Source organism: Esox lucius, chromosome 17, assembly GCF_011004845.1.
Source record: "Esox lucius isolate fEsoLuc1 chromosome 17, fEsoLuc1.pri, whole genome shotgun sequence".
Taxonomy (NCBI): Eukaryota; Metazoa; Chordata; class Actinopteri; order Esociformes; family Esocidae; genus Esox; species Esox lucius.
In genome coordinates this window covers 15,977,807-15,991,124 of record NC_047585.1, presented here as the reverse complement: position 1 = coordinate 15,991,124, position 13,318 = coordinate 15,977,807, and the positions used below count along the sequence as shown (strand labels likewise).

The window sequence follows — 13,318 nt, the reverse complement described above, 5'->3', positions numbered from 1 at the left end:
TAGGCCATTGGTTGTATCGGTGCAGACATAAACTGACAATGTCGTTCCTGATTACATGCAGACATGATTGCAAATACAATATTTATGCGATTAGCACATCCAATGGTAACTGCAACTATCTGGCATTTTGAAGTATAACTAGTAAACGTTGTCAAGTTATCCATGTTGGGCAATGGAAGGACACTTTGTTTTGCCCGCCAAGTGGGTGTTCCCATACGCCGTGATGTCACGTGAAAACTATCACTACCTAAGGACTGCACTGTATGTTGTGAAATGGTTCTGTATTTTCTGGTTTGAGTATATTAAGTTAACAATTAACATGTGAAATTGGTTGACTACATATTGACTACAAAACCCACAAGAGATGGGCTGTTACATGAGGAGAGCTGGACAGGGCCATAGAAGGGCATCAACCTAGCAGACCGTTATCTGCTCTTTTTGCGAGGAGGAACAGGAGGAGCACTGCCAGAGCCCTACAAAATGACCTCCAGCGGGCTACTGGTGTCAATGTTTCTGTCAGAAACAGACTCCATGAGGGTGGCATGACGGACCAACGTCCTTTAGTGGGACCGTTGATCACAACCCAGCACTGTGCTGCTCAATTGGCATTTGCCAGAGAACACCAGAATTGGCAGGTCTGCCATTGGCGCCCCATTCTCTTCACAGATGAGAACAGGTTCACACTGAGCCTGCAACATCATCCAGCATGATCAGTTTGGTATCCTTGGAGGGCCCGCACAGACCTCCACATGCTAGTCAACGGTATCCTGACTGCTTTTAGGTACCGGGATGAAATCCTCAGACCCATCATCAGACCTTACGCTGGTGCAGTGGGCCCTGGGTTCCTCTTGGTGCAGGACAATGCCTGGCCTCATGTGACCAGAGTGTGTAGGCAGTTCCTTGATCATTGATGCCATTGACTGGCCCCCACGCACCTGAATCTAGCTGAGAACCTCTGGGACGTTATGTATCGGTGCATCCGACCCTGCCAAGTAGCATCACACACTGTCCAGGAGCTCACTGAAGCCCTGATCCCGGTCTGGGAGGAGATCTCCCAGGACACCATGCACTGACTCATCAGGAGCATGCCCAGACATTGATCAGAGTGTATACAGGCACAAGGGGGCCATACATTTAATATAATATTGCTTAATGTGGAATTTCCCCATAGCTCAACTACTTAATGCACTAATTACTAATTCTGGCAATGACACATTTTTGTGATAAAAATAGAATTCCTCAACACCATCTAGAATGAGCAAATTTGGACTTTGCTGTAAAATTGGCTTCTGTATTCTTGTGTTCATAAAATACCAAGACAGATACCATAGAATATAGAGAACACCTCCCTGACAAATTGGCAGTTAGACAATACAGCCGATAGATAGAATACATTAGTTATACAACAGCTGCACTTACACATGTGATGTTCTGTGTCTGGCAATACTAATTACAAGCAAGAACAAAAAAGTGTTATTTCGTGTTTTGTTGGCCTGATGCACATAGATACCTTATATACTGTATGCTTTTATGCCCACTTATACCATTCCAACAAACATTAAGATTATCACACATCTGCCACTAAAGATAATTTCCCCAGTGATTCCTTTTGAAAAGTTAATTCATGCTGTTTCACCGTTTTTCTTACAAATTACATATTGGCAATTGTATTCTAAACAGTGTTGCTTTGTACAATGCGAGTAGGCCAAGGGTGTGCAGTAATAAAAAAGTTGTCCATTCTGCGTAAGCAAACAAATTACAAATAATTATCAAAGAGGAATGTGGCCTGTCATACCATATAGTTTCCACCTCCTAAAAATCTAATATGCATCAAAAATCAAATATGCATCAAATATGCATCAAATATGCAGCACTTTTAGGGGATATTGCTACATTAAAATGACTCTATTGACATTTTTACATCATTGGTATTGAATGCATGCTTTCTCAACTTTACATAAAATGTGGTTGTTCTGTGAAGGACACCACTGTTTGTTCTACTAAATGTTCAGTAGCCAGAATAACAACAGTAACTGAATGTGTGTTTGTTTAAACCTGCCATTTCATTGACATTAGCCATATTTAAAAAGTGCCATGTGACAAAGGGCAGCCAGTGAAATAGCAATTCCAGAAAGTAGCACTATGGGTGGGAAAGGGTAACAAACAATTAACCATATAAGCAAAATGAATGATATATGTATCCACTATCATGACACTCCCCACCTGGTATTGAAAACAATACCAATGCTAGTTACTTATTGATGCATACTAAATTATAGTTACAATTACAGTTTTAGCAAGACATGAGAACTACTACTTCAGTCACAGGCCTAGGGATTTTTACAGTCGCACTTTTGGTAACTTTACGTTCAAGCTTCCTGAAATTACTATCGTTGCTAGGAGTGGCTGTGGTGACAAGTGCCACAAGCTACTGGTTTCTCTTCACCTGATTGTCTTTTCCAACATGTTTAATCATATGGACATTTGATCTTCATTTTAACAATTTGAGAGATGGAGGTAAAATCAGCCATTCCATAATCCGGAAAGTGGAGAACATTTAAAACAATGGCCAACATGGTCTGGTGGCCCTAGGAAGTTCAGCCGAAAAGCAGACCGCAAGATGCTTAAAGAACTCTCGAACAATCTCTAAAATGTCATAACAGGACTTAACAGGTAGCTCTTGCCACAGTTGATGTCAAAGTAAATGCATCTACCATCAGAAAAAGACTGCACAGATTTGTGAGGTGATTATGGGAGGTGTGAAAGGAGGAAAACCTTGCTGTCAAACAAAGAATAAAGGGCAAGAATAAATTGTCCCCCCATAACACCTAGACAAAGACCAGGACTTCTGGAACAATGTGCTTTGGACAGATTAATTTGGGCACAGTAACAGAAGACATGTTTGGCGACAGTGGCGTTTTTATATGTAAAAAATAGGTGGGGCACAAACCATTTCAAAATATAGGATACATAACAGTAAAGCTACAAAACTCCATCTTGCTACTGATGTGTTTATTTAACACATCAATAAAGTGTGGCTTTTAATAGAGCTTGCTTCTACCAGGTGTTGTAGTACACATACTGGAGAGAGAGAGACCTTCTTGTGTAATTGCTCTCCTTCTCTCTCACACACAATGTAATATTACCACTGTTACATTTACAAACCTAAATTAGGAATGCAACCAAGCTCAGAACCAAGAGAAAGGTGGGACAGAGGTTCTTCCTCTGGGCAAACTTTTCGATTACTTTGGGAATGAAGTAATGTAGCTGCTGAATCAGCTGGCTTTCGATGGACAACATGGCCAGTGCGTTGAGTCACGGCTGTCCCATGGTATTGCGATAGAAGGTTTTTACACTCTTCAAGGTGGAAAAGTTCCTCTCTGACTCGGATGTCGTCATAGGTGTTATGATAATTTTTGGTGCATAACGGCATTATCTGAGATCCATGGAGGTTGGTCAGGTGTAGAAACCTTCTGTGTGAGGATCATGTGAGATCCCTGGAGGCTGGTCAGGGGTCCAAACCTTCTGTGTGAGGATCATGGCTGGAGTCTGGAGAAAAGGTGAGATGGAGATGGGTATGAGAGGTCTTGTGTTGATAATATCTATGCCATGATACTATAGAGCACTATAGAGCACCTTGTGCTTGAAACATGAAGAGCTTATCAATGAGAAAACCATCTAGGATCCTTCTTGAAACTCCTATCTTCCTTTCCCAATCTACTCAAATTGCATGGTTCGCACGATGAGGCATGTGAAGAGTACTGCCCATATTTTACTGCCCAAACACATCCAGATCCACATTTATAAAGGGTGATTCTGTGCTGAGTCGATCAGAAGGAAGATCAGCCACCTTCTGTTCTGCTGCTCTCCCACTCATGTTTGTTGCTGGAAACACACTTCATGGGTCCGACTATCCAAAATCCATATAACTGGAGAGCTCCTTCAGTAAAAACACAGCCTTGGTGCTTGACTCTCTCATGGCCTTGTAGTAGCAATATGACTGAGCTTTCCTTGGATGGTTATGGGAGCCACTATACATAAGGTGTCAAACAAGCTATTCACGGTCGCAAGTACCCCTCTGCGTGTGAAAGGTTTCTCAGTGCAGGTTTCTCAGATTCACAAAAAGTGAAATTGTCCTTCTTGATGTCTCAAGTCAACCCAGACTGTGCTAGATGGGGAGAGGGTCGACATCTAGATCGAGGTCTTTCAGGCCCTTAGCATAATCTGAAGAAGGAAATGCTTGCATGACAACCGGGCTGTTTGATGCTATCTTATGTAGCCTCAGGTTAGAGATAGCAAGGGTTTCTTGAGTTTCCTTGAGCAGATCGATGGCGTCTGTGGCTGAGACCTTAATTCATCGTCCACGTAGAGGTTTCTCTGTATGAAGTGCGTTGCATCCGCACCTAACTCATATACATTAACTTTCCTCATGTATTCTATCACTTACTTAGTGACGTAGTTGGGTTTGAACCACAAGAAACAGAGGAAGTTCCTTTTGTCTTCTCTTACGATGAAGCTGTAAAACATTTTCTCGACATCAGATGTAGAGAAAGTGTTTTGCCGACTTGCTCTCGCCGAAACCGTATCAAGACTCCCACCAGACTGTTGTTTTAAGTCCGGTCCTGTCAACAGTATGTCATTGAGGGAAACGCCAAGGTACTGATTACTAGAACCAAATACGGCCCTGATCTGATCTGGCTTACGAGGGTGGTAGATGCCAAATGTAGGCAGATACCAACATCATTCTCCATCCCACAGTGGTGGGGTCTGTTCGGCATGAACCTGATCAAAGATTCTCTTCATCAAAGCCATATAACGGTCCTTCATTTCAGGCTTTCTCTCTAGGGTGAGACAGAGCAAAGTGAAGCGGTTCAAAGCCAGCACCTGTGTTGTTAGGGAGTGGTCTTGATATGCGAAAAGGAAGTGTGGCTACCCAATGGTTTTTCCCAATGGAGTAATTTCCTTCTCCATTAACTGAATGAACAGTCTATCCTCAATGGATGGAGCAAATCTAATTTCAAATATAGTGCTTCCAACTGAGCAGCTATCTGAGGTTCGAGCTGAGCAACGTGAAGACTGAGAAGTTGGAGGTGAGTGCAAGCTAAGGTTAGCTTTATTCTGTAAATTTCTGACAGTTGTTAAAGGAAGTTGGATAACCGTTCTCCAGAACATTGGTATTAAGCATTAACTGCTACTGTTCTATGTGCTGCACCCAGTCTTCACCCACCACCACCCAGCCAAGGTCCAGTCTGTGGACATATGGGGTGTTGTGGGGACCATTGCATTGTTCCCTAACCTTATGGACCTGGAGAACATCATGGCCAAGCAGGAGAAGAATCCGAGCATCTGGGTCAAGAGGAGGGATGAGGTGCGCAATGGACTTCAATTGATAATGATTTTTGGCTGCATCAGGAATGTTGTTGCACTCAATAAGTGTGGGAAGAAACTCACAACAACGTTGGTCCAATGGCTGAGTGATGATGTCTCTGTAACCCCAGCACGTATGCGTAGAGTGTAGGGAGACTCCTCACCCTTATGGTTAAGAAGATCAAAAATCTCTGACCAAGAAACTGACCTATTGCTCTGGTCGTCGAGTATTGCATAAACCTTCATTGACCCCCTTGAGTGGCCGTTAGGGTGTACCTTGATGAGACAGATTTTTTAGCAAGAACAGCATGTGTTGCTTTTTCCATAGGTACTCTTGGAGTAGATGACGAGGGAAGAATTGTTCTCCTCCCCACCGTGCTCTGGGTGTTCAGCTATCCACAGGTCTGGCTCTCTTAGATTTTCTCTTAGAAATGCCTTGCGCTCCTCCAGTGTTTTTTCTATGAAGCCTCTGCATCGTTTGAGGGGGTGGGGCTTCATTGTCTCTCCATGTCTGACTTGCTACAGTATGAGAGTTTTCTACAAGATCTAAGTATACTAGCCGCTTCACTGTTGTGATACTAACTGGATGTTGTGTTTTATTTGTAGAACCATACAAACACCTATGAATACACATCTGTTGGGGAGTCCTTGAAAACTATTGAACTGGATCCCTGGATCGCAGACATCTTTCTTATAGAAGATTAAGGCCAGTATTTATACAACCAAGCAAAATAATCATTCACAGGTAGTGCACAGAATGACAGCAAACCGGTAAAAAAGCTATCCTCCCTTAAACAGATAAGACAAAGAGTTTAAGGAGTAATGAAGGAACTTTTTCTCTTATCCATTTTTCTGCACACAACAATGCAATGTGCGACACGTCTTTTTTTGTACAACTTTTAAAAAACGACACTGCCCTCTAGTGCATGCATTAGTTTTACGTACAAGTACGTAATTTGGCAAGTACCTATATAGCAGGAACTATACCCAGGAACTAGGTACTTTTCCAGGAACTCACTGCGTTTCCACCACAGGAACCAGGGTCTAGAACCAGGAACCAGGAATTGCATTTTACCCCCAAAACAGTTCCTGCTCGGGAGGTAGGACCCTCCCAGAGTACCGGAACTTTTGGGGTGGGGATGGCAATGCTGAACATTTCTGATTGGTCCAGTAGTAGTAGAGTTTACTCGCAGAAGTTTTCAACTGCCATTTTTTTTTCTTTTTCTCAAATATTTTTTCTTTTCTTTTGAACAAATTTAAGAAAAATAGAAAACAGAGAACAAAGCTCAGCACAATATAGATCTGGACAATATACAGGACACATGACACAATACAAATAAAAATGATTAATCTATAGCGACGCCATTCAATATAGAAGCAACAGTAGAGTTGGTAAAACGAAGATAGGGAGTCCAAATATTTAAGAAACATCCTTTTGTGGAATAAAGAAGGCAAGTTAAGTATTCCAAAGGAAAGCGCTCCACGATGAGTTTATGCCAAGATGTTTTAGAAGGAGGTTTGTCGCTAATCCACGACAGGAAATTTTTCTTGCGTTCAGCATAGGTGAGAATATCATAAAGTCTGGATCCTGGACAGGATCACAGGTCAAAGCAGTTCCAAAAATAGCGCTCATATCTTCCAGAACATCTTGCCAGTATAACTGAATTTTAGGACAGTACCAAACACAATGAGTATATGTACCCAACGCAGTTTTGCATTTAAAGCAATCAGGAGAGGTATGAGGATACATTTTATGTCTTTTGCTAGGAGATATTTGCAATCTGTGAATAATTTTAAACTGTAACAACCTGGCGCGATTATAAACAGATATCCGTTTTGTTTGATTACAGATGACATCCCATTTCTCCTTATCAATAGCTACTCCCAATTCAGTTTGCCATATTAGTGCTGCGTCTGAGACTGCAAGTATGACAGATGTCAGATGTTAAGCACATTATAAAAAGAAGTGATCACCTTCTTTTGATCACCACATTTGAGTAGTAATTTTTCTATTAGAGATAAAGAGGCTTCAGAAGCAAATGTAGTTTTTTTAAATATAAAATCTCGCACTTGGAGATATCTAAAAAAATGAAAGCCAGGGAGGTTATATTTAGCCTGAATTTGTTCAAATGAGGATAAGGAAAATCCCACAAACAAATCACACATATTTTTAATGCCTTGACGTGTCCAGATATCATAACCTGCATCTGTCATGCCTGCTTCAAAGTCAGGGTTTCCTTGCACTGGGGAAAGCACAGGAGTCAGTAAAGATCCTCCCTCCAACTTACGCACTGCAAACCATGCTTTAACAGTATTAACAACTATAGGGTTGTTATTGCACAAAGTCCTTACTGACTTCATATTCTTACAGGATAAAAGACCGAGCAATGAGCAGTGAGTATGAAACTTTTCTAGACATAACCAAACATAGGTGGGATCCTCCTTTACCCATTCGGCTACAAACCTCAAATATGATGCCAGTTGATACAATCTGAAGTTAGGCACATCCACCCCCCCTTTTGAAAAAAAAATTGAGCCTGGGTTATCTTTTATTCCAAATAAATTCACTCAACCAGCTGTTAAGTAGCTTCAGGACTTTGTTTGAAAGTAGTAAGGGGATCATCTGCAAGGGGTACAGTAATCTAGGAAGAACGTTCATCTTAATAAGAGATACCCTACCAAGCAAAGATAAGGGAAGAGAGCACCACCTTTGTAAATACGTTTTTATGACATCTAGTAGAGGAGTGTAGTTACCCTTAAACATTTGGTGAAACATAGGGGTGATATGAATACCGAGATACACAAAACCAGACAGGGACCAACGAAATGGAAAAGGTACAAGGGAATTAGTCCTTCCTCTGAAAGCCCCCAGAGGCAAGTTTATTTTGTAACCCGAAAACTTTCCAAATTGGTGAATTAGTTTGATGAGACAGGAAATAGTTGAAGCTGGTTCTGATATATATAATAAAACATCATCCACGTATAGAGACATTTTATTTTGAGTGTCGCCGGCGCTAATTCCTTTTATTAATAAATCTTGCCTGACGGCCATGGCCAAGGGCTCAATCGCCAGGGCAAAGAGAGAGGGGCTGAGAGGACAGCCTTGGCGTGTCAATTGGTAAAGTGAGAAATTGGTAGACCTACAGCCATTAGTGATAACTGAAGCGTTAGTTACCTATTGTAACTCCAGTTATATGAGTGGAGCTCCGCCCCCTAGAGGGGCTTTAGCTCCTAGTGGTTTACCTATGCCGCGTCAGCGGCCGTACTGAAAACTCATTATGCAAGATGCATCAGCCAATCAGGGCACGCCTGCCCCTATATATGACCCGTGAGCCCAGAGAACGTCCTCCCGAAATTATTCAGCATAACTCATGGGACGGCAGGGCAACAGGTCTAGGGGGCTTCGCTCCACTCATATAACTGGAGTTACAATAGGTAACTAACGTTATATCTCGTGGAGCTCCGCCCCCTAGAGGGGCTTTAGCTCCTAGTGGTTCACGGCGGAGCGAGCGAGACAAAAATGTACTACCTGCCGGAACACCAGTAAAATCCCGATCCCAATTACCCCAAGACGAACATCCCGACAGCTGACAAAGTCAGAAGGTGATGCCCGAATACGTATGAAGGAATCCCCCAGCATAGCGTAAGAAAATAAGCTATGCAGGGAGAAGGGATGTTGAACTCAAACGAGAGGGAAACGTATCCATCCCAACAATATATGTCCATGCACCACACATCACGAAATGAGGGGCATGAAGATATAAACAAAAATGAAAAAGGAGTAAGTTCAGAGGTCCCGGGCAGCTGCCCCAAGGACAGAATGAACGAGGGAAGACGGAGACACGTCCAGCAAATAAAAACGGACAAACGCCGAAGGCGTCGACCATGACGTTGCGGTGCAAATGTCATCCACTCTAACTCCGTGGAAAAGGGCAGAAGAGGCAGCAACACCCCGCGTGGAGTGTGCACGGAGACCCTCCGGAACAACGGAACCCGAAGCTCCATAGGCTAAAGTGATACAGTCACAAAGCCAATGGGACAGACGATGTTTGGAAAGCGGATGACCCAACGAGGAGTTCGCATAGCAAACAAACAACTGGGGAGTCAATCTGATAGACCTGGTGCGTTCCACATACAAGGCAAGGGCACGCACCGGGCACAAACAGTGAAGCCTCTCGTCCTCCTCCCGAGCATGCGGGGGAGGGAAGAAGGCCTGTAGTTCAATGGTCCATGACCGAAAAGAACTTGTGATACTTTTCGGCACGAAGGATGGGTTAGGTCTCAACGTAGCGCAACCCAAGTCCTCTCTGATGGCCAAGCACCCGGGGCGCACAGAGAGAGCGCGGAGATCACTCACCCGTTTGGCGGAGCACAGAGCGACAAGCAGGGCCGTCTTAAGGGAAAGCAACTTGAGAGAGCACTGTTGTAAGGGCTCAAATGGGGGTGCGCAGAGGGCGCCCAGCACCTTAGCCAAGTCCCATTGAGGAGCACCCAGTCTAACCGTCGGGCGCAGACGGCTCGTCCCCGAAAGGAAACGGCGAAGAAGAGGATGGCTGAAAACAGTTTTTCCAGCAAAACCTTCATGGCACGCAGAGATGGCAGATGCGTAGCCGCGGATGGTCGAAAGAGACCTATCCATATCGAAGAGATACTGCAGAAACGACAGAATCTCCTCCACAGGACAACACAAAGGGTCCGAGGACCTCTGCGCGCACCATGATACAAACATATTCCTGCGAGAGGAATATAATTTGGATGTAGACGATGCCCTAGCGCCCTGGATGGAGCGCACCACGGCATCGGACAAACCCCTGTTCAAGAGCCTGACCCACTCAGGTGCCAGACCTTGAGGGCTCCTGAGAGCACTGGAGGGTGTAGAATCGAGCCCTCCGCTTGGGACAGCGCGTCCTGTCTGGGCGGTATTGACCACGGACGGTCCACCAGGAGCTGGATCATCTCCGGATACCAGATGGCTGCGGGGCGGTCGGGTGCCACCAGGATGACCCGAAGCCCCTCCGTCCTGATCCGAGCCAGCAGGCGCGCTATGCAGCGTTGCGGAGGGAACGCGTACAAGAGGCCCCAGGGCCAGGGGTGGTGCGCGAACGCGTCCACCCCCAGAGGGGGGCGATCCGCCTGAGACAGGGAGAACCACAGGCGACAGTGTGCGTTCCGTCTGGACGCAAACAGGTCCACCTGAGCTTCCCCAAATCTCAGCCAGATGAGGGAGACGATGTCTGGGTGGAGACGCCATTCGTCGTGATGGAGGCCGCTCCGAGACATCATGTCCGCGCCCACATTCAGATGACCCGGAATGTGGGCCGCAGCTAGGGAGCGGAGATGGGCACAAGCCCATAGCCAGAGCTGCGTAGCTGCCCGGTGGAGAGTAGGAGACCTGACCCCCCCTTGGCGATTGATGTAAGCGACCGTGGCCCGATTGTCCGAGCGAATCAGGACATCGCGGCCCTCGACTAGGTCTGAGAAATGCATCAGCACCAATAAGACTGTGTCTAGCTCCAGCAGGTTGATGTGGCGAGTGCCGGGAGGCCACACGCCCCATCCGTGGAGAGATGCGTCCGTGAAGACCTGGATGCATTCCGAACACTCTGCCCAACGGGACGCCCTGAGAAAGAACCAGGGGGTCCCTCCAATAGCTCAAATCCCCTAGTAGGCGAGCCGGCAGGAACAAAGCCCGGTTCCGATGGCGTGCCGTGTCGACCCGTTGGCGAGCGAACCAGGCCTGTAGGCTGCGCATGTGTAGCAGGCCCAGGGGAACCACCTTGTGAGCTGTGGCCATCATGCCCAGCAGGGACATGATGGCCCGAGCCGGGCGCCTGCAGGGCGGCCGGCACATGTTGAGAGCCGAAAGCAGATCGAGAGCCCTCGAGTCCGAAATACGCGCACTCATTGTGCGTGTGTCCATGACCAGACCCAGGTAAGAAACCTGCTGGGCTGGTCTCGGCGCACTCTTCTTCCAATTCACTGCGAGACCCAGTCGCGTGAGGAAGGACACCACACGGATAGTGTGTGACCTGGCCAATCCCAGGGACGACACTAGAATTAGGAGGTCGTCTAGATAGGCCAGGATCCTGATGCCCTACCTGCGTAGAGGCTCCAGAGCCGACTCCAGACATTTGGAGAAGGTGCGTGGGGCTAGAGCGTAGCCGAATGGGATCCTCGTATACTCGTAAGCCTTGCCCAGAAAGGCAAAGCGGAAGAACTTCCTGTGCCTGCGAACGATCGGGACATGGAAGTAAGCATTCTTGAGGTCTATGCTCGAGCAGAAGTCCCCCGGTAGAAAGGCTTCGAGCAGACGGCTGGTGGTGAGCATGCGGAACGGGCGCTTGGCCCGGGAGTAAAAACCATAACGGGAGTAAAAACCGTTCTGCTTGAGATCCTCCGGGACCTCGGAGATCGCTCCTTTGCTCAACAGTTCCGTCACCTCCAACAGTAGAGCGGACACTCTGTCTGGCGATGACATCACCGTCTCCACTATCCCCGAGAAGGGGGGTGGAACAGATCTGAACTGCATCATATAGCCCTGCTTGATCGTTCGATCTAGCCACAGTGACATGGAACAATGCTGACGCCACTCCCAATAATGCTCTGAGAGAGGAAGAGCAGGAAGTTGGGGGGCGTTGGCGAGGAAAGACTTGAATTCCCTCTCTGCCCTTACCGCCGCCGAGCTCGACCCGAGAGGGAGAGACACGGCCCAAGGAGGGCAGGAGGAGAAAGGGATGAGAAAAAACAGGAGAAAAATTAGTTGCCGCCTCGGGAAGCTAACCCGGGTATGCCGATTGAGTGGCAATTGCGCTAACCACAGAGCCATTCCGCTGTACATGAAACCCTGCGCTCTCACTCATAGGAACCTGAGTGGAGCCCGGCATTTGCATACGCGGACGTTGCACCCTGAGCGGGGACGCGTTGACAAGGAGACGCCAGGTAGGGTAAGCAAGACTGGAACGGTCAGGGAGGGCAGGAAGCGAGACAGAGGCGAAAGCCGGCGGCGATCCCTGACGTGTGATCTTGTCGCTGCGAGCAGAATGAGACGCCGCCGCAGTTACATCTGTAACAACGGGCGAAGTATCAGGGAGCATGGCAACCCGCGAGTGGCGGGAGAGAGAGGAACCCGGCATTTGCATACGCGGACGTTGCACCCTGAGCGGGTACGCGTAGCTAAGGAGATGCCGGGTAGAGCAGGCAAGATTGTTTTGTTCGATATCGCTGTCGAGAGCGGCATGAGACACCCCCGCAATTACATCTGTAACAACGGGCGAAGTCTCAGGGCGCTCGACAACCCGCGAGTGGCGGGAGAGAGAGTTAACCGGTGAATGCATACGCGAGCGTTTCCTTGACGGCGAGTGAAAACAAACGCAATCTCGCCGGGCAAGACTCTGAGAGCAAACACGCTCCTGACTGGCGGGTAGCGGGATAGGAGACGACTCCGAAACCGCTAGCCGGCGCTTAAGTCTATCAGAGCTGGCAGGTAGAGAGGAGCGAGAAGTTAGACTTATAACCCCCCGAACACACTCGCTATCCTGACAGTTACCAACCGAACTCTTATCCTTACAAAGAGCAGGGAAAGGAATAGAACGTGCACAAGTAAACACATTAGAGAACCTACGAGCTGCAGGGCGAGAATGAGGGAAAAGTCGCTCATTTGCGCCACTGCTCATATCCAACGGGGCAGGCATAGAGACAGGGAGAGCGTTCACCGAGTCTCTATTAGCCACAGAAGGAGGCAAACTAGGGCATGTGGAATTCTCAAGTGATTTAACAGTCTCAGACACCGCCTGAGCCTGCACATAAGCACAACTTACGCCCAAGTAACGTTTAGCCTGTTTTTTAAAATATAAAGAATGCCAGGCCGAGTCTGCGACGCCGTCAGACTCAGCCCCTGCTCTTTTGGTGAAAGAAGAGGCGGGGGCCGTGAGGGCAACGTTGCTACTCACAG

The 13,318-nt window shown here is 47.0% G+C and overlaps 1 pseudogene; it reads right to left on the bottom strand.

Annotated features, from left to right (window-relative positions):
* Nucleotides 1–10,182: 10,182 nt before the first annotated feature.
* Nucleotides 10,183–11,899, bottom strand: LOC117592908 (annotated as a pseudogene).
* Between the last annotated feature and the right edge of the window lie 1,419 nt (nt 11,900–13,318).